The 20,618-nt window shown below is 18.4% G+C and overlaps 2 pseudogenes; one reads left to right on the plus strand and one right to left on the minus strand.

Annotated features, from left to right (window-relative positions):
• The first annotated feature begins 8,365 nt into the window (after positions 1-8,365).
• LOC134836621 (NADH-ubiquinone oxidoreductase chain 5-like) lies at positions 8,366-12,524 on the plus strand (annotated as a pseudogene).
• A 992-nt stretch (positions 12,525-13,516) lies between these two features.
• Positions 13,517-14,634, minus strand: LOC134836620 (NADH-ubiquinone oxidoreductase chain 5-like; annotated as a pseudogene).
• Positions 14,635-20,618: the final 5,984 nt, after the last annotated feature.

The raw sequence follows: 20,618 nt of genomic DNA on the forward strand, positions 1-20,618 counted from the left end.
GATTTTTAAGATTTTATTAATTTAGAAATTAAGTATATAAATTTTTAAATTTAAATATCGATAAAATATTTTATATATAATTAAAATATACTTTAAATAAAACATTTTTTTAAAAAAATTATGTTAGTAGGATAAATTCTGATTAAATAGGTTGGTAAGTGAAATTAGTAGGATAAATTCTGATTAAATAGGTTGGTAAGTGAAATTAGTAGGATAAATTCTGATTAAATAGGTTGGTAAGTGAAATTAGTAGGATAAATTCTGATTAAATAGGTTGGTAAGTGAAATTAGTAGGATAAATTCTGATTAAATAGGTTGGTAAGTGAAAAACTTTAGTTTTAAAACACCTTTAAATTTGCAATTTAATATCATATTTGAATATAAAGTTAATTGATTAAAAAGAAAAAAATTCTTATAAATAAATTTACAATTTATCGCTTAATTTCAGCCATTTAATCAAAATAATTATTTTTTTTTAAAAAAAATATAGATAAAAAAAATAAAGTTTATATTTATTTTAAATTTGATAAAAAAAATTCATAATAATCGAAACAATGGTTATTTTCTACTAATCATAAAAATATTGGTACTTTATATTTTATTTTTGGAATTTGATCAGGATTAATTGGAACTTCTTTAAGAATATTAATTCGTTTAGAATTAAGACACCCAGGAGCTTTAATTGGGAATGATCAAATTTATAATGTAATTGTTACTGCTCATGCTTTTGTAATAATTTTTTTTATAGTAATACCTGTGATAATTGGTGGGTTTGGAAATTGATTAGTTCCTTTAATATTAGGAGCTCCTGATATAGCTTTTCCTCGGATAAATAATATAAGATTTTGATTATTACCTCCTTCAATTACTTTACTTTTATTAAGAAGTTTAGTGGAAAATGGGGCGGGAACTGGTTGAACTGTTTATCCTCCATTATCAGCTAATGTTTCTCATGCTGGGGCTTCAGTTGATTTAGCAATTTTTTCTTTACATTTAGCAGGGATTAGTTCAATTTTAGGAGCTGTAAATTTTTTAACAACAATTATTAATATACGACCAGTAGGAATATCATTTGATCGTGTTCCATTATTTGTTTGATCAGTATTTATTACAGCTATTTTATTATTATTATCTTTACCAGTATTAGCGGGAGCAATTACTATATTGTTAACGGATCGAAATATTAATACTTCTTTTTTTGACCCGGCAGGAGGAGGTGATCCTATTTTATACCAACATTTATTTTGATTTTTTGGTCACCCAGAAGTTTATATTTTAATTTTACCAGGATTTGGGATTGTTTCTCATATTATTTGTCAAGAAAGAGGAAAAAAAGAAGCTTTTGGAGTTTTAGGTATAATATATGCTATTGCTGCAATTGGTTTATTAGGATTTATTGTTTGAGCTCATCATATATTTACTGTTGGGTTAGATGTAGACACTCGAGCTTATTTTACTTCAGCTACTATAATTATTGCTGTTCCTACAGGGATTAAAATTTATATTATTTGAAATTTAATAAGTTTAATTATAATTTTTAAAAATTTTAATTTTCAATTTTTCAGTAAATAATATTAAAAAATATAGAAATTTTGATTTAATAATTTATAGATAACTTTGGTAAATTTAGTGCCAGCAAATTTTACTAATAAAGTAAATAAAATTTTTTTATTAATAATTAATAGAATAAAAATTAATAAAAAAATTTATTTATTAGATGAAATTTTAAATAAATAATTTTATTATTAAAAATTTTATGAAATTAAAAAAAAATTTTTATAAACTAGGATTAGATACCCTATTATTAAATGATATTATTATAATAGATCATTTATAGTTAAATTCTTAAAAATTAAAAAATTTGGCGGTATTTTAATTAATCAGAGAAATTTGTTCTATAATCGATAATCATCGTTAAAGTTTACTTAATTTAATTAAATTTATATACCGCTGTTATTGAATATATTTAAAAAATTTAAATTTCAATAAAATTTTTATAAAATTATATTTAATGTCAAGTCAAGGCATAGTTTATAGTTAAGAAGAAATGAATTTCATTAAATTTTATTTTATCAGATAAATAAATTGATTTTATTTAAAAGAAGAATTTGAAAGTAAATTAATTTATAAAATTTAATTGAATTAGACTCTAAAATATGTACATATTGCCCGTCGCTCTCATTCTAAAATGAGATAAGTCGTAACAAAGTAAAAATATTGGAAAATGTTTTTAGAATTCAATTTAAAACTTTAATAGAAAAGTATTTAAGTTACATTGAAAAAATATTTGTGCAAATCAAATTAAATTGATTTATAAAAAATTATTTATTAATTATTAATAAAAAGAATTTTAATAAAAATATTTTTAGTAATTTTTAAAGAAAAAATAAATTTAATTATAGAAAATTAGTATTGAAAAAGAAATTTGAAAAAATTGAAAATTGCTAATTTAAAAATTAAATTTAATTAATTGTATTTTGTGTTTCAAAGTAAATTAAATTAATAATTTAAATTGATTAGTTTCGAATTTATATGATTTAAAAATTAATAAATTTAATATGGTATAATTATTTTAAAATTTTTATTAGAAAAAAAGTTAATCGTATATAAATTTATCTAATTGCTAAAATAATTTTAAATTATAAATTAATTAATAAAATTTTTTGATTAATTAATTATTTTATAATTTATGTAAAAAGGGATAAGCTTTATGTAATAAATTTTTAAAAATTTGTAAATAAATTAAAAAAATTTAAGCTTAAAATTAGTTTTAATTAATAAAAATGTTATAATTTATTTAATTAAATATTAATATTTTAAAAAATTTTAAATATTTATTAAGATAAAAAGTTTAATTAAAAAATTTTTAAAATAATGATTTAATTAGTAATTTTTTTTTTGTAAAATTAATTTTTTATCAATAAATTAATTTATAAGAATTCGGCAAAAATGATGTCCACTTGTTTATCAAAAACATGTCTTTTTGAATGAATAAAAAGTTTAACCTGCCCGGTGAAAATTTAACGGCCGCAGTATTCTGACTGTGCAAAGGTAGCATAATCCATTGTCTTTTAATTAAAGGCTAGTATGAATGGTTGGATGAGATATCAACTATTTTTATATTAATAAAAATGAATTTAAATTTTTAGTAAAAATGCTAAAATAAAAAAATTAGACGAGAAGACCCTATAAATCTTTATTTTTATTTAATTAATTGATAATATAAATTTTGAAAAAATTTAAATAAATTATTTATTAAAAATTTTATTGGGAGGATAATGAAATTTAAAAAACTTTTATTTTGTTTTATAAATATAATTAAATTATTGAATATATAATAATATTAAATGTTTAAAAAATTAAGTTACTTTAGGGATAACAGCGTAATTATTTTAAAGAGTTCTTATCGATAAAATAGTTTGCGACCTCGATGTTGAATTAAGAATTAATTTAGGTGTAGAAGTTTAAAATTTAAGTCTGTTCGACTTTTAAATTCTTACATGATTTGAGTTCAGACCGGCGTAAGCCAGGTTGGTTTCTATCTTTTTTATTTATATATTTTAGTACGAAAGGACCAAATATATTAATTTTATTATTAAAATAGATTTATATTAAAATATTAATATTGTTTTGACAGATTTGAATGTGATAAATTTAGAATTTATAAATGTATAATATACAAACAATAAAATGATATTATTAGATTTTATTTTACCTGTAATTGGTTCTTTAATTTTAATTATTTGTGTAATAGTAAGAGTTGCTTTTTTAACATTATTTGAACGAAAAATTTTAGGTTATATTCAAATTCGTAAAGGTCCTAATAAATTAGGAATTAATGGAATTTTACAACCTTTTAGAGATGCAATTAAATTATTCTCTAAAGAAATAATTTATCCAAATATTTCTAATTATTTAATTTATTATTTTTGCCCTGTATTTTCTTTATTTTTAATTTTATTTTTATGAATTAGATTTCCTTTATTAATCAAATTATTTTCTTTTAATTTAGGGATTTTATTTTTTTTATCCTGTACAATAATTAGAGTATATAGAATTATAATTGCTGGGTGATCATCTAATTCTAAATATTCTTTATTAGGAGGATTGCGAGCAGTAGCTCAAACAATTTCTTATGAAGTTAGATTAGCTTTAATTTTTATCTCTTTAATTATTTTAGTATTTAGATTTTCTTTTATCGATTTTTATTTAAAACAAATTAATTTATGGTTAATTTTTTTAACAATTCCTCTAAGTTATGTTTGATTAATTTCTTCTTTAGCTGAAACTAATCGTACTCCTTTTGATTTTACAGAAGGAGAATCAGAATTAGTTTAAGGATTTAATGTTGAATACGCTAGAGGAGGATTTGCTTTAATTTTTTTAGCTGAATATGCTAGAATTTTACTTATAAGAATATTATTTAGAGTAATATTTTTAGGTTCAAATTTATTTAATTTATTTTTTTATATAAAATTATCTTTTATTGCTTTTTTTTTTATTTGAGTACGAGGAACAATACCTCGATTTCGTTATGATAAATTAATATATTTAGCATGAAAAAGTTATTTACCTTTTTCATTATGTTATTTAATTTTATTTATTAGATTTAAAATAATTTTATTTATTTTAATTTTATGAATAATTTAAAGTAAAATCAATAAAATAAAAAATTTTTTCTTATGTTTTCAAAACATATGCTTTTACAAGCTCATTGATTTAATTATTTAATAAAATTATCTCATAATTTTATCATTAATGGATTAATTAAAAAATATAAAAAATATAAAATAGTCAAAATTTGTCCAGTTAAAATAAATGGTCTTTCTACAGGACGAGCCCCAATTCATGTTAATAAAATTACAATAATAAAAAATAATCAAAATATTATTTTATTTACAGGATAAAATCTTAATGAACGAAAATTTCTTTTATTAACAAAAGGTATAATAAATAAAATAGCAATTGATATAACTAGAGCAATAACTCCACCTAATTTATTAGGAATTGATCGAAGAATTGCATAAGCAAATAAAAAATATCATTCTGGTTGAATATGAACTGGTGTTCTTAATGGATTAGCTGGAATAAAATTATCTGGGTCTCCTAATATATATGGATTAGTTAAACATAAAATAATTAAAAATATTAATAATATTAAAAATCCTACTAAATCTTTATAAATATAATAAGGATGAAAATGAATTTTATTAACATTACTATTAATTCCTAAAGGATTATTAGAACCTAATTGATGTAAAAATAATAAATGAATTACTGTAGTACCTAAAATTAAAAAAGGTAATAAAAAATGAAATGTAAAAAATCGTGTTAAAGTTGCATTATCAACAGCAAATCCCCCTCATAATCATTGAACTAAATCTAACCCTAAAAATGGAATTGCGGATAATAAATTAGTAATAACTGTAGCCCCTCAAAATGATATTTGTCCTCAAGGAAGAACATAACCTATAAAAGCTTTTCCTATAGTTAAAAATAATAATAATACTCCTACATTTCATGTATGAGTATTTAAGTATGATTTATAATATAAACCTCGTCCAATATGTAAATAAATACAAATAAAAAAAAAACTTGCACCATTAGCATGTATAGTTCGTAATAATCAACCATAATTAACATCACGACAAATATGATTAACTGAATTAAAAGCTAATTGAATATCTGCTGTATAATGTATGGCTAAAAATAAACCAGTTAAAATTTGAATAATTAAACATAATCCTAATAATGAACCAAAATTTCATCAAATAGAAAGATTACAAGGAGCAGGTAAATCAATTAATGAATTATTAACAATTTTTAATAAAGGATGTCTATTTCGATAAGATTTATTCATTAGTAAGAAATTCGTAAAGGCCCATAAAAAAAGTTAGTAATTTTTACTACAATTACTAAATTAAATAATAAATAATTAATTAAAAAAATTATTAAAAAATTATTAGGTAATTCGTATATTTTTGAATTAATTAAAAAATTTTCTTTTATTAAATTAATATTAGAGAAAAAATTTATTATTTCATGATTAAAAAATAATTCAATAAATAATTTATTGAATATTATAAATAAAAATCTTATTATCATAAATAAAATGAATATTTTTAAAAAAAATATTCTTGAAAAATTAAATTTTTCATTAGAATTTAAAGATGATATATAAATAAATAAAATTAATAATCCCCCAATAAAAATTAAAAATAAAATGTAAGAAAATCAAAAAGTTTTTGATAAAATTCCTGTAAATAAACAAGTTAATATAGTTTGCATCAATAAAATTAATCCTATTGCTATAGGATGGGTTAATTGAGTAAATATAAATGAATTAATTAATAAAAATATCATTATAATAAAATTAATTTCAGAAAATAGTTTAATAAAAATATTAATTTTGGAGATTAAAGATGAATAATTTATTTTTTTCTGATATTTTAAAAAAATATATTTATTTTTGGTTTACAAAACCAATGTTTTTTTTAAACTATTAAAACTACTAATGATAATTTATTTAAATTTATGAATTTATTTAATTTTATTTATTTTAAGTTTAATAGTTTTTATTTTTAATCATAAACATTTATTAATAACATTAATTAGTTTAGAAATAATTGTATTAATTATTTATGGAATAATATTTATTTGTTTAAATTTTATAAATTTTGAATATTTTTATAGAATAATGTTTTTAACATTTAGTGTTTGTGAAGGTTCTTTAGGATTATCAATTTTAGTAGCTTTAATTCGAACTCATGGAAATGATTATTTTCAAACTTTTAATATTTTACAATGTTAATATTTGTTTTTTTTTTCAATAAGAATTTTAATTATAAGATTTAATAAAAAAATTTTTTGAATGGTTCAAAATTTTATTTTTTTATTATTTTTTTTATTTATAATTATAATAATAAATTGTAATTTTTTTCCTACAAAAATTTCTTATTTTTTAGGATTAGATATTTTATCCTATCCACGGATTAATTTTATTAAGATTATGAATTACTTCCTTAATATTTATATCTAGAGAAAAAATTTATAAATACAATAATAAATTAAATTATTTTATTTTTATAGTAATTTTTCTTATATTAACTTTAATTTTAACTTTTTCTTCATTAAATTTATTTTTATTTTATTTTTTTTTTGAAAGAAGATTAATTCCAACCTTTTTTTTAATTTTAGGGTGAGGATATCAACCTGAACGATTACAAGCTGGGTTTTATTTGATATTTTATACATTATTTGCTTCTTTACCTTTATTAATAACTTTATTATATTGTCAGAATAATTTAAATTCATTAAGTTATTTTATATTATTTAAAGATTATAAATTTAGATTATTATATTTTAGATTAATTATAGCTTTTTAGTAAAAATACCAATATTTTTTGTTCATTTATGATTATTAAAAGCTCATGTAGAAGCTCCTGTTTCAGGATCAATAATTTTAGCTGGAGTTTTATTAAAATTAGGGGGTTATGGATTATTTCGAATTTATATTTTAATTCAGTCTTTATCAATAAAATATAATATTATATTTTATGTAATTTCATTAATTGGTGGAATATTAATTAGATTAATATGTTTAATACAAGTAGATATAAAAGCTTTAATTGCTTATTCTTCTGTAGCTCACATAGGAATTGCAATTAGTGGATTAATAACTCTTTCTATTTGAGGATTTATAGGTTCTTATATTTTAATAATTGGACATGGTTTATGTTCTTCAGGGTTGTTTTGTTTATCAAATATTATTTATGAACGAACAAGAAGACGAAGTTTATTTATTAATAAAGGATTAATAAATTTTATCCCAAGAATTTCTATATGATGATTTTTATTAAGAATTAGAAATATAGCTGCACCTCCATCTTTAAATTTAATAGGTGAAATTTTTTTATTAACTTCAATTATTAACTGATCTTGATTAAGAATATTTTTTATTTCTTTAATAACTTTTTTAGGGGGGGCATATTCAATTTATTTATATTGTAGAAATCAACACGGTAATTTAAATTCATTAATATTAAATTATAATATTTCTACTGTTCGAGAAAATTTAGTTTTAATATTACATTGGTTACCTTTAAACTTACTTATTTTAAAACCTGATTTTTGTATATTTTGAATTTAAAAAATATTAATTTTTAAATTTAAATAATTTAAATAGTTTAAAAAAAACATTGATTTGTGGAATCAAAAATGTATATAATTTACTTTAAATAATTCAATGAATTGCCTGATTAAAAGGGTTACCTTGATAGGGTAAATTATATGATTTTTCATATTCATTAATTTATTAAATTAAATTAATATTAATTTTTAAAATTAAAAAAAAATATATAAATAGTGATTAATTTATCAATTTGTGTAATTTATTATTTATTTTTATTTTTATTTAGAGTAATTATATTTTTAAAAGGTTCTTATTGTTTAATAAATGAAATAATATATTTTTATGAATTAGAATTAATATCTGTAAATTCCTCAATAATTGTAATAACTATTTTGATTGATTGAATATCCTGTTTTTTTTTATCATTTGTTAGATTAATTTCTTGTTTAGTAATTTTATATAGAAAAGAATATATAAATAATGATAAAAATATTAATCGATTTATTATGTTAATTTTAATATTTGTATTTTCAATATTTTTATTAATTATTAGTCCAAATTTAATCAGAATTTTATTAGGATGAGATGGTTTAGGATTAGTATCTTATTGTTTAGTAATTTATTATCAAAATATTAAATCTTTTAATGCAGGTATATTAACATTTTTATCTAATCGAATTGGTGATGTATTAATTTTATTATCAATTGCTTGAATATTAAATTTTGGTTCATGAAATTATATCTTTTATTTAGATATTATAAAAAATGATTTTTATTTAAAAATTATTGGTTCAATATTAATTTTAGCAGCTATAACTAAAAGAGCTCAGATTCCATTTTCTGCTTGATTACCAGCTGCAATAGCAGCACCTACTCCTGTTTCTGCTTGAGTTCATTCATCAACATTAGTAACAGCAGGAGTTTATTTATTAATTCGATTTAATAATTTATTAATACATTTATTTTCTAGAAAAATTTTATTATTAATTAGAATATTAACATTTTTTCATATATTTATAGCAGGATTAAAAAATTATTCATAATATAAAAAATTTTGAATTTCGTTTTGATTTAAAAAAAATTATTGCTCTATTCTACTTTAAGACAATTTATTTCAAAAGATTTAATTTTATTAATAATAAGAACTTTAGCAATAAGATTAACTTATTTAGCATTTTTTCATTTATTAACACATGCTTTATTTAAAGCTTTATCGAATTTATATGTGCAGGAATAATTATTCATAATATAAAAAATTTTCAAGATATTCGTTATATAGGTTCTTTAATTTTACAAATGCCAATAACTATTATAAACTTTAATATTGCTAATTTAGCTTTATGTGGAATACCTTTTCTTTCTGTATTTTTATTCAAAAGATTTAATTTTAGAAATAGTAAATTTTTTTTAATAAATTAATATGATTCTTATTTTTTATTTTACAGTAAATTTTCTAAATAACTGTTTGTTATGTCGTTCAAGATTTTACCATTGCAGGCAAGGCACATTTTATATTTAATTTTTGAAAAATGATATCATTACAAGTGACAATTAAAAAATAAAGGCGCACAAAATTTTATTTTATAATTTTCGTGATTAATGATTATATATTTTATTTAAATACTTATTTTAATTGAATTTCAAATAATTTTTTTGTTTTTTTTAATTTAAATTTAAAAATTAAAATTTATCTTTATGAAAATGTAATGTTTTTTTTAAACTATATAAATAAGAATTAATGGAGTTAAACATTCTCGGGACTTTTTTTCAGGAACAATTTTTTGGAAATGGAATAATATTTTTTTTAAAATTAACAATGTATAATTATTTCCGTTTAAATTAAAATCATAATATTTTTTGGATCAATATTTTTTTGAACTAATAAACAGAAATTAAGCATTACAGTAAATATTACTAAATAACCCATGATAAATTTTAATTATTTCGAATATCAAATTGTTTTTGGTTATTATTATTTGAATCGAAATCTTCATTATGGTTTTAAAATTTAATAAATTTTTTAATAGTTAAAACTATTAAAAAGCAATTTTCGTTGACTCAATAAGTAATCTTTATAATTAAAGAATTAATTTTTAATGAAAAAAAATAGGGATTTTAATCCAATATCAAAAATTTTTAAAAATTGATTAATTTTTCGAAGACCAAATGGATTATTATGTATTTTTTTAGAAAATTAAAAATATTTAAATAAAGAAAATAAAAAATTTTAATTGATAATTCGCCATAATAGCTTGAAGCTGTAAAAAATAACAATATTAGAAATTTTGGTTTTAAATAATTTAAAATTATTAAAATTTATTTTTACAATCATAATTAATTTTTTTTTAAATTTTATATATTGGAATCATATAATAAAATATTAATTACTCATTAAAGAAAGCAAATAAGATTAAACAGCTTAAAATTAAAATTTAACTTTTTTAATCCAATATTGTAGCAGCTTTTATTTTAGAGAATTGATTTCAACCATATTTAAATGACGAATTTTATTTTAAAAAATCTTCCTGTAATTTTGGTTGAATTAAAAAAAAGAACAAATTAGTTTAAAAATTAGACATTTCACTAAAAATCAATATTAATAAGATATTTTAAAAATTTAAAAAAATAACTTTTCAAATCGACATTGGTCTTTAGCAAAATAAAATATTAAAAATAAATTTTTGATTTTTGCTTTGTTTATCAAATATTTTTTATTCGGATTATATTTTTTCACATTTTTAAAAAATTTTTTTCAGTTATAAAACGTTGCTTTGATCTTGCCATGAAATGAATAGGCGTTAAACCTAAAAGTTAAAATTTCCCCTAACTCAATATGAGTAATTCTTAAAATTTTTTATTGAAAAAAATTTTTAATGAAAAAATTTTTGTTATAAATTGAAAAAATTTCTAAACATTAAATAAATAATAAAAGCAATTAAAAAAAATCTTTAAAGAAAAAGACGGATTAGAAGAATTAAATTAAATAAATAAAAATAAAAATAACGATTGCTTTTATCGGCGAAAAATATTTTTAAAAATAAAATTAAAAAATCATATCAAAAATTGTCATTTTTTTTCAAAAATAATTTATTTTATTTTACTTGAATTAAAGTAAAAATTTTTTTGTTTATATTTTTTAGAAATCAATAGGAAGAAATTAACGCATTACTTAAAAAAAATTAATAAAATTAAAATTTATTTAAAATTTGACGGCTTGTTGCACAAATTAATTAATTTAATTTTTAATTAAATGATTTTAAATTAAAAAATGAATATTAAATAAAAAAATGGGTGATATAATGTTTTCCAATTAATTTTTATAAATAATTTCTATATAAATAAGAAATATTAAAGGCAAATTTAATGGAGTTAAACTGTCCAAATAAATAAAGTTAATGACATAAGCAGCTTGCACCAATAATTAAAATTCTTTCATAATATAATACCCGATTCAGTGTCCTTGTTTTAAAAAAAGACAAAATCAAAGTGATTATTAATAAATGTCCAGCAATTATATCATTAATATTTTATTACCATTAATTGTTTCAATTAAAAATATAAAAGGTATTAATAAGGACTCAACATATATTTTGTCAGTTAACCTCAAACAAATTATTAATACCTTTTATAGTATGTATTGAAACAATTAGAAATTTTATTCGCCCAGGTACTTTAGCTGTCCGGTTTCTAATATAATTTGGACATTTATTAATAACTTTAAGGAAATACAGATAAAAAAATTTTATTAGTGCAAATTTTATTTTTACTTTAAATCATATTCAAAAATATTAATTTCTAAGAAATTTTAATTAATGATTTTTTTGAAACTTTGAATAATCATTTCATTTATTAGATTGATAGTCTTGACCTTAATGTAAAAATTTTCAGTAATTGATTAGTTAAAATTTTTTTCGAAAAAAGATTAAATTTATTTATAATAAAAAATTACTTTATTTATATATCAAAATTTGCGTGATATTTTCGAAAAGGGATTCAAAAACATATGATGTTGTTTTTTAATTTTATTTATTACATCAGAAGTTTGTTTTTTTTTTTCATTTTTTTGAACTTTTTTTCATAGAAGATTATCTCCTACTATTGAGTTAGGGGAAATTTGGCCTCCTTTAAATATTAAAGCATTTAATACTTTTAAGATTCCTTTATTAAATACAGTAATTTTATTAACTTATTGAATTACAATTACTTGAGCTCATCATAATTAAAGAAAATAATAAACAACAAACTACTCAAGGTTTATTTTTTATTTTATTAGGACTATATTTTTCTATTCTTCAAGGTTATGAATATATAGAAGCATCTTTTACAATGTCTGATTCAGTATATGGTTCAATTTTTTTTTTAACTACAGGATTCCATGGATTACATGTATTAATTGGAACAATATTTTTAATTATTTGTTTAATTCGTCATTTAAATAATCATTTCTCTATAAATCATCATTTTGGGTTTGAAGCTGCTGCATGATATTGACATTTTGTAGATGTAGTATGATTATTTGTTTATATTTCTATTTATTGATGAGGTAATTATTTATATAATATAAAAAGTATATATGACTTCCAATCATAAAGTTTATTAATTAATATAAATAATAATAATTTTAATAATTTTATTAATTATTACCATAATTATTTCTAATATTGTTATAATTTTAGCTTCAATTTTATCAAAAAAATCTTTTTATGATCGAGAAAAAAATTCTCCTTTTGAATGTGGATTTGAACCTTTTAATTCTTCTCGTTTACCTTTTTCTTTACGATTTTTTTTAATTGCTATTATTTTTTTAATTTTTGATGTAGAAATTGCTTTAATATTCCCTATAATTTTTTCATTAAAAATTAATTCTTTAATTAATTGAAGAATTACTATTTTAATTTTTTTAATAGTTTTAATTTTAGGTTTATTTCATGAGTGAAATCAAGGAGCTTTAGATTGAAATAATTAATTTTTTAAAAATAGGGTTGTAGTTTAAATAAAAAATATTTGATTTGCATTCAAAAGAAATAATTTTTATCTGCCTTATTTTTTTTTAAAAAAAAATAAGAAGCAAATTGATTGTGATTAGTTTCGACCTAATTTAAGACTAAAGTCCTTATTTTTAATTGAAACCAAAATAGAGGTATATCATTGTTAATGATAAAATTGAAAATATTATTCCAATTAAAAGAATATTGGATTAAGAAAAAGCTGCTAACTTCTTTCTTTAATGGTTTAACTCCATTTATATTCTTATTTATATAGTTTAAAAAAAACATTACATTTTCATTGTAAAAATAAATTTTATTTTATAAATTTAAATTATTTAAAAACAAAAAAGTTTCTTTGACAGCTTCAATGTCATGCTCTAAATATAAGCTATTTAAATAAAATATTATAAAAAAATAAAAAATTAATCAACTAAAAAATACTATAAAATAAAATTTTAAATTATTTTTTATTAAAACTTGTAAAAAAGATGAAATATGTAAAAATCTATAAAAAAGATTTTTTACTATAAATGTTTCTAATCAACCATAATCAGAAGATTTTGTATATATTTCTCTTATAAATAAAGGGTATTTAGTAATATTTACTGTAACAATAAAAGGTAAAAATCATATTGAACCAAAAAATATTACAGAAAATTTAAATTTTATAATTTTTGATTTTAAAAAAATTATTCATTTTGATAAAATTGTTCCTATAATCCCCCCTAATACACAAACTATTAAAGTTATTAATTTTAAATATAAAGGTAAAATAATAAAATAAGGAATTGGGAAAATTATTCAACTTAAAATACATCCTCCAATAATTGTTATAATTAATAAACCTATTATTCTAAAAATTATTGTAATAGAATTGTCATTTAAATAATGATAAGTTCATCTATTAAAATTAGAATATAATGTATAATAAATCAAACGAAATCTATAACAAACAGTTAAACCTGTAGAAAAATAAAATAAAAAATAAGACAAAATATTAATTCTATTATTAAAAACTACTATTTCTAAAATTAAATCTTTTGAATAAAATCCAGAAAGAAAAGGTATTCCACATAAAGCTAAATTAGCAATATTAAAGTTTATAATAGTTATTGGCATTTGTAAAATTAAAGAACCTATATAACGAATATCTTGAAAATTTTTTATATTATGAATAATTATTCCTGCACATATAAATAATAAAGCTTTAAATAAAGCATGTGTTAATAAATGAAAAAATGCTAAATAAGTTAATCTTATTGCTAAAGTTCTTATTATTAATCCTAATTGTCTTAAAGTAGAAAGAGCAATAATTTTTTTTAAATCAAATTCAAAATTTGCCCCTAATCCTGCTATAAATATAGTTAATATTCTAATTAATAATAAAATTTTTCTAGAAAATAAATGTATTAATAAATTATTAAATCGAATTAATAAATAAACTCCTGCTGTTACTAATGTTGATGAATGAACTAAAGCAGAAACAGGAGTAGGTGCTGCTATTGCAGCTGGTAATCAAGCAGAAAATGGAATCTGAGCTCTTTTAGTTATAGCTGCTAAAATTAATATTGAACCAATAATTTTTAAATAAAAATCATTTTTTATAATATCTAAATAAAAGATATAATTTCATGAACCAAAATTTAATATTCAAGCAATTGATAATAAAATTAATACATCACCAATTCGATTAGATAAAAATGTTAATATACCTGCATTAAAAGATTTAATATTTTGATAATAAATTACTAAACAATAAGATACTAATCCTAAACCATCTCATCCTAATAAAATTCTGATTAAATTTGGACTAATAATTAATAAAAATATTGAAAATACAAATATTAAAATTAACATAATAAATCGATTAATATTTTTATCATTATTTATATATTCTTTTCTATATAAAATTACTAAACAAGAAATTAATCTAACAAATGATAAAAAAAAACAGGATATTCAATCAATCAAAATAGTTATTACAATTATTGAGGAATTTACAGATATTAATTCTAATTCATAAAAATATCTTATTTCATTTATTAAACAATAAGAACCTTTTAAAAATATAATTACTCTAAATAAAAATAAAAATAAATAATAAATTACACAAATTGATAAATTAATCACTATTTATATATTTTTTTTTAATTTTAAAAATTAATATTAATTTAATTTAATAAATTAATGAATATGAAAAATCATATAATTTACCCTATCAAGGTAACCCTTTTAATCAGGCAATTCATTGAATTATTTAAAGTAAATTATATACATTTTTGATTCCACAAATCAATGTTTTTTTTAAACTATTTAAATTATTTAAATTTAAAAATTAATATTTTTTAAATTCAAAATATACAAAAATCAGGTTTTAAAATAAGTAAGTTTAAAGGTAACCAATGTAATATTAAAACTAAATTTTCTCGAACAGTAGAAATATTATAATTTAATATTAATGAATTTAAATTACCGTGTTGATTTCTACAATATAAATAAATTGAATATGCCCCCCCTAAAAAAGTTATTAAAGAAATAAAAAATATTCTTAATCAAGATCAGTTAATAATTGAAGTTAATAAAAAAATTTCACCTATTAAATTTAAAGATGGAGGTGCAGCTATATTTCTAATTCTTAATAAAAATCATCATATAGAAATTCTTGGGATAAAATTTATTAATCCTTTATTAATAAATAAACTTCGTCTTCTTGTTCGTTCATAAATAATATTTGATAAACAAAACAACCCTGAAGAACATAAACCATGTCCAATTATTAAAATATAAGAACCTATAAATCCTCAAATAGAAAGAGTTATTAATCCACTAATTGCAATTCCTATGTGAGCTACAGAAGAATAAGCAATTAAAGCTTTTATATCTACTTGTATTAAACATATTAATCTAATTAATATTCCACCAATTAATGAAATTACATAAAATATAATATTATATTTTATTGATAAAGACTGAATTAAAATATAAATTCGAAATAATCCATAACCCCCTAATTTTAATAAAACTCCAGCTAAAATTATTGATCCTGAAACAGGAGCTTCTACATGAGCTTTTAATAATCATAAATGAACAAAAAATATTGGTATTTTTACTAAAAAAGCTATAATTAATCTAAAATATAATAATCTAAATTTATAATCTTTAAATAATATAAAATAACTTAATGAATTTAAATTATTCTGACAATATAATAAAGTTATTAATAAAGGTAAAGAAGCAAATAATGTATAAAATATCAAATAAAACCCAGCTTGTAATCGTTCAGGTTGATATCCTCACCCTAAAATTAAAAAAAAGGTTGGAATTAATCTTCTTTCAAAAAAAAAATAAAATAAAAATAAATTTAATGAAGAAAAAGTTAAAATTAAAGTTAATATAAGAAAAATTACTATAAAAATAAAATAATTTAATTTATTATTGTATTTATAAATTTTTTCTCTAGATATAAATATTAAGGAAGTAATTCATAATCTTAATAAAATTAATCCATAGGATAAAATATCTAATCCTAAAAAATAAGAAATTTTTGTAGGAAAAAAATTACAATTTATTATTATAATTATAAATAAAAAAAATAATAAAAAAATAAAATTTTGAACCATTCAAAAAATTTTTTTATTAAATCTTATAATTAAAATTCTTATTGAAAAAAAAAAAATATTAACATTGTAAAATATTAAAAGTTTGAAAATAATCATTTCCATGAGTTCGAATTAAAGCTACTAAAATTGATAATCCTAAAGAACCTTCACAAACACTAAATGTTAAAAACATTATTCTATAAAAATATTCAAAATTTATAAAATTTAAACAAATAAATATTATTCCATAAATAATTAATACAATTATTTCTAAACTAATTAATGTTATTAATAAATGTTTATGATTAAAAATAAAAACTATTAAACTTAAAATAAATAAAATTAAATAAATTCATAAATTTAAATAAATTATCATTAGTAGTTTTAATAGTTTAAAAAAAACATTGGTTTTGTAAACCAAAAATAAATATATTTTTTTAAAATATCAGAAAAAAATAAATTATTCATCTTTAATCTCCAAAATTAATATTTTTATTAAACTATTTTCTGAAATTAATTTTATTATAATGATATTTTTATTAATTAATTCATTTATATTTACTCAATTAACCCATCCTATAGCAATAGGATTAATTTTATTGATGCAAACTATATTAACTTGTTTATTTACAGGAATTTTATCAAAAACTTTTTGATTTTCTTACATTTTATTTTTAATTTTTATTGGGGGATTATTAATTTTATTTATTTATATATCATCTTTAAATTCTAATGAAAAATTTAATTTTTCAAGAATATTTTTTTTAAAAATATTCATTTTATTTATGATAATAAGATTTTTATTTATAATATTCAATAAATTATTTATTGAATTATTTTTTAATCATGAAATAATAAATTTTTTCTCTAATATTAATTTAATAAAAGAAAATTTTTTAATTAATTCAAAAATATACGAATTACCTAATAATTTTTTAATAATTTTTTTAATTAATTATTTATTATTTAATTTAGTAATTGTAGTAAAAATTACTAACTTTTTTTATGGGCCTTTACGAATTTCTTACTAATGAATAAATCTTATCGAAATAGACATCCTTTATTAAAAATTGTTAATAATTCATTAATTGATTTACCTGCTCCTTGTAATCTTTCTATTTGATGAAATTTTGGTTCATTATTAGGATTATGTTTAATTATTCAAATTTTAACTGGTTTATTTTTAGCCATACATTATACAGCAGATATTCAATTAGCTTTTAATTCAGTTAATCATATTTGTCGTGATGTTAATTATGGTTGATTATTACGAACTATACATGCTAATGGTGCAAGTTTTTTTTTTATTTGTATTTATTTACATATTGGACGAGGTTTATATTATAAATCATACTTAAATACTCATACATGAAATGTAGGAGTATTATTATTATTTTTAACTATAGGAACAGCTTTTATAGGTTATGTTCTTCCTTGAGGACAAATATCATTTTGAGGGGCTACAGTTATTACTAATTTATTATCCGCAATTCCATTTTTAGGGTTAGATTTAGTTCAATGATTATGAGGGGGATTTGCTGTTGATAATGCAACTTTAACACGATTTTTTACATTTCATTTTTTATTACCTTTTTTAATTTTAGGTACTACAGTAATTCATTTATTATTTTTACATCAATTAGGTTCTAATAATCCTTTAGGAATTAATAGTAATGTTAATAAAATTCATTTTCATCCTTATTATATTTATAAAGATTTAGTAGGATTTTTAATATTATTAATATTTTTAATTATTTTATGTTTAACTAATCCATATATATTAGGAGACCCAGATAATTTTATTCCAGCTAATCCATTAAGAACACCAGTTCATATTCAACCAGAATGATATTTTTTATTTGCTTATGCAATTCTTCGATCAATTCCTAATAAATTAGGTGGAGTTATTGCTCTAGTTATATCAATTGCTATTTTATTTATTATACCTTTTGTTAATAAAAGAAATTTTCGTTCATTAAGATTTTATCCTGTAAATAAAATAATATTTTGATTATTTTTTATTATTGTAATTTTATTAACATGAATTGGGGCTCGTCCTGTAGAAAGACCATTTATTTTAACTGGACAAATTTTGACTATTTTATATTTTTTATATTTTTTAATTAATCCATTAATGATAAAATTATGAGATAATTTTATTAAATAATTAAATCAATGAGCTTGTAAAAGCATATGTTTTGAAAACATAAGAAAAAATTTTTTATTTTATTGATTTTACTTTAAATTATTCATAAAATTAAAATAAATAAAATTATTTTAAATCTAATAAATAAAATTAAATAACATAATGAAAAAGGTAAATAACTTTTTCATGCTAAATATATTAATTTATCATAACGAAATCGAGGTATTGTTCCTCGTACTCAAATAAAAAAAAAGCAATAAAAGATAATTTTATATAAAAAAATAAATTAAATAAATTTGAACCTAAAAATATTACTCTAAATAATATTCTTATAAGTAAAATTCTAGCATATTCAGCTAAAAAAATTAAAGCAAATCCTCCTCTAGCGTATTCAACATTAAATCCTGAAACTAATTCTGATTCTCCTTCTGTAAAATCAAAAGGAGTACGATTAGTTTCAGCTAAAGAAGAAATTAATCAAACATAACTTAGAGGAATTGTTAAAAAAATTAACCATAAATTAATTTGTTTTAAATAAAAATCGATAAAAGAAAATCTAAATACTAAAATAATTAAAGAGATAAAAATTAAAGCTAATCTAACTTCATAAGAAATTGTTTGAGCTACTGCTCGCAATCCTCCTAATAAAGAATATTTAGAATTAGATGATCACCCAGCAATTATAATTCTATATACTCTAATTCTTGTACAGGATAAAAAAAATAAAATCCCTAAATTAAAAGAAAATAATTTGATTAATAAAGGAAATCTAATTCATAAAAATAAAATTAAAAATAAAGAAAATACAGGGCAAAAATAATAAATTAAATAATTAGAAATATTTGGATAAATTATTTCTTTAGAGAATAATTTAATTGCATCTCTAAAAGGTTGTAAAATTCCATTAATTCCTAATTTATTAGGACCTTTACGAATTTGAATATAACCTAAAATTTTTCGTTCAAATAATGTTAAAAAAGCAACTCTTACTATTACACAAATAATTAAAATTAAAGAACCAATTACAGGTAAAATAAAATCTAATAATATCATTTTATTGTTTGTATATTATACATTTATAAATTCTAAATTTATCACATTCAAATCTGTCAAAACAATATTAATATTTTAATATAAATCTATTTTAATAATAAAATTAATATATTTGGTCCTTTCGTACTAAAATATATAAATAAAAAAAAGATAGAAACCAACCTGGCTTACGCCGGTCTGAACTCAAATCATGTAAGAATTTAAAAGTCGAACAGACTTAAATTTTAAACTTCTACACCTAAATTAATTCTTAATTCAACATCGAGGTCGCAAACTATTTTATCGATAAGAACTCTTTAAAATAATTACGCTGTTATCCCTAAAGTAACTTAATTTTTTAAACATTTAATATTATTATATATTCAATAATTTAATTATATTTATAAAACAAAATAAAAGTTTTTTAAATTTCATTATCCTCCCAATAAAATTTTTAATAAATAATTTATTTAAATTTTTTCAAAATTTATATTATCAATTAAAAATAAAGATTTATAGGGTCTTCTCGTCTAATTTTTTTATTTTAGCATTTTTACTAAAAATTTAAATTCATTTTTATTAATATAAAAATAGTTGATATCTCATCCAACCATTCATACTAGCCTTTAATTAAAAGACAATGGATTATGCTACCTTTGCACAGTCAGAATACTGCGGCCGTTAAATTTTCACCGGGCAGGTTAAACTTTTTATTCATTCAA

Source organism: Culicoides brevitarsis, unplaced genomic scaffold (genome assembly GCF_036172545.1).
Source record: "Culicoides brevitarsis isolate CSIRO-B50_1 unplaced genomic scaffold, AGI_CSIRO_Cbre_v1 contig_91, whole genome shotgun sequence".
NCBI lineage: Eukaryota > Metazoa > Arthropoda > Insecta > Diptera > Ceratopogonidae > Culicoides > Culicoides brevitarsis.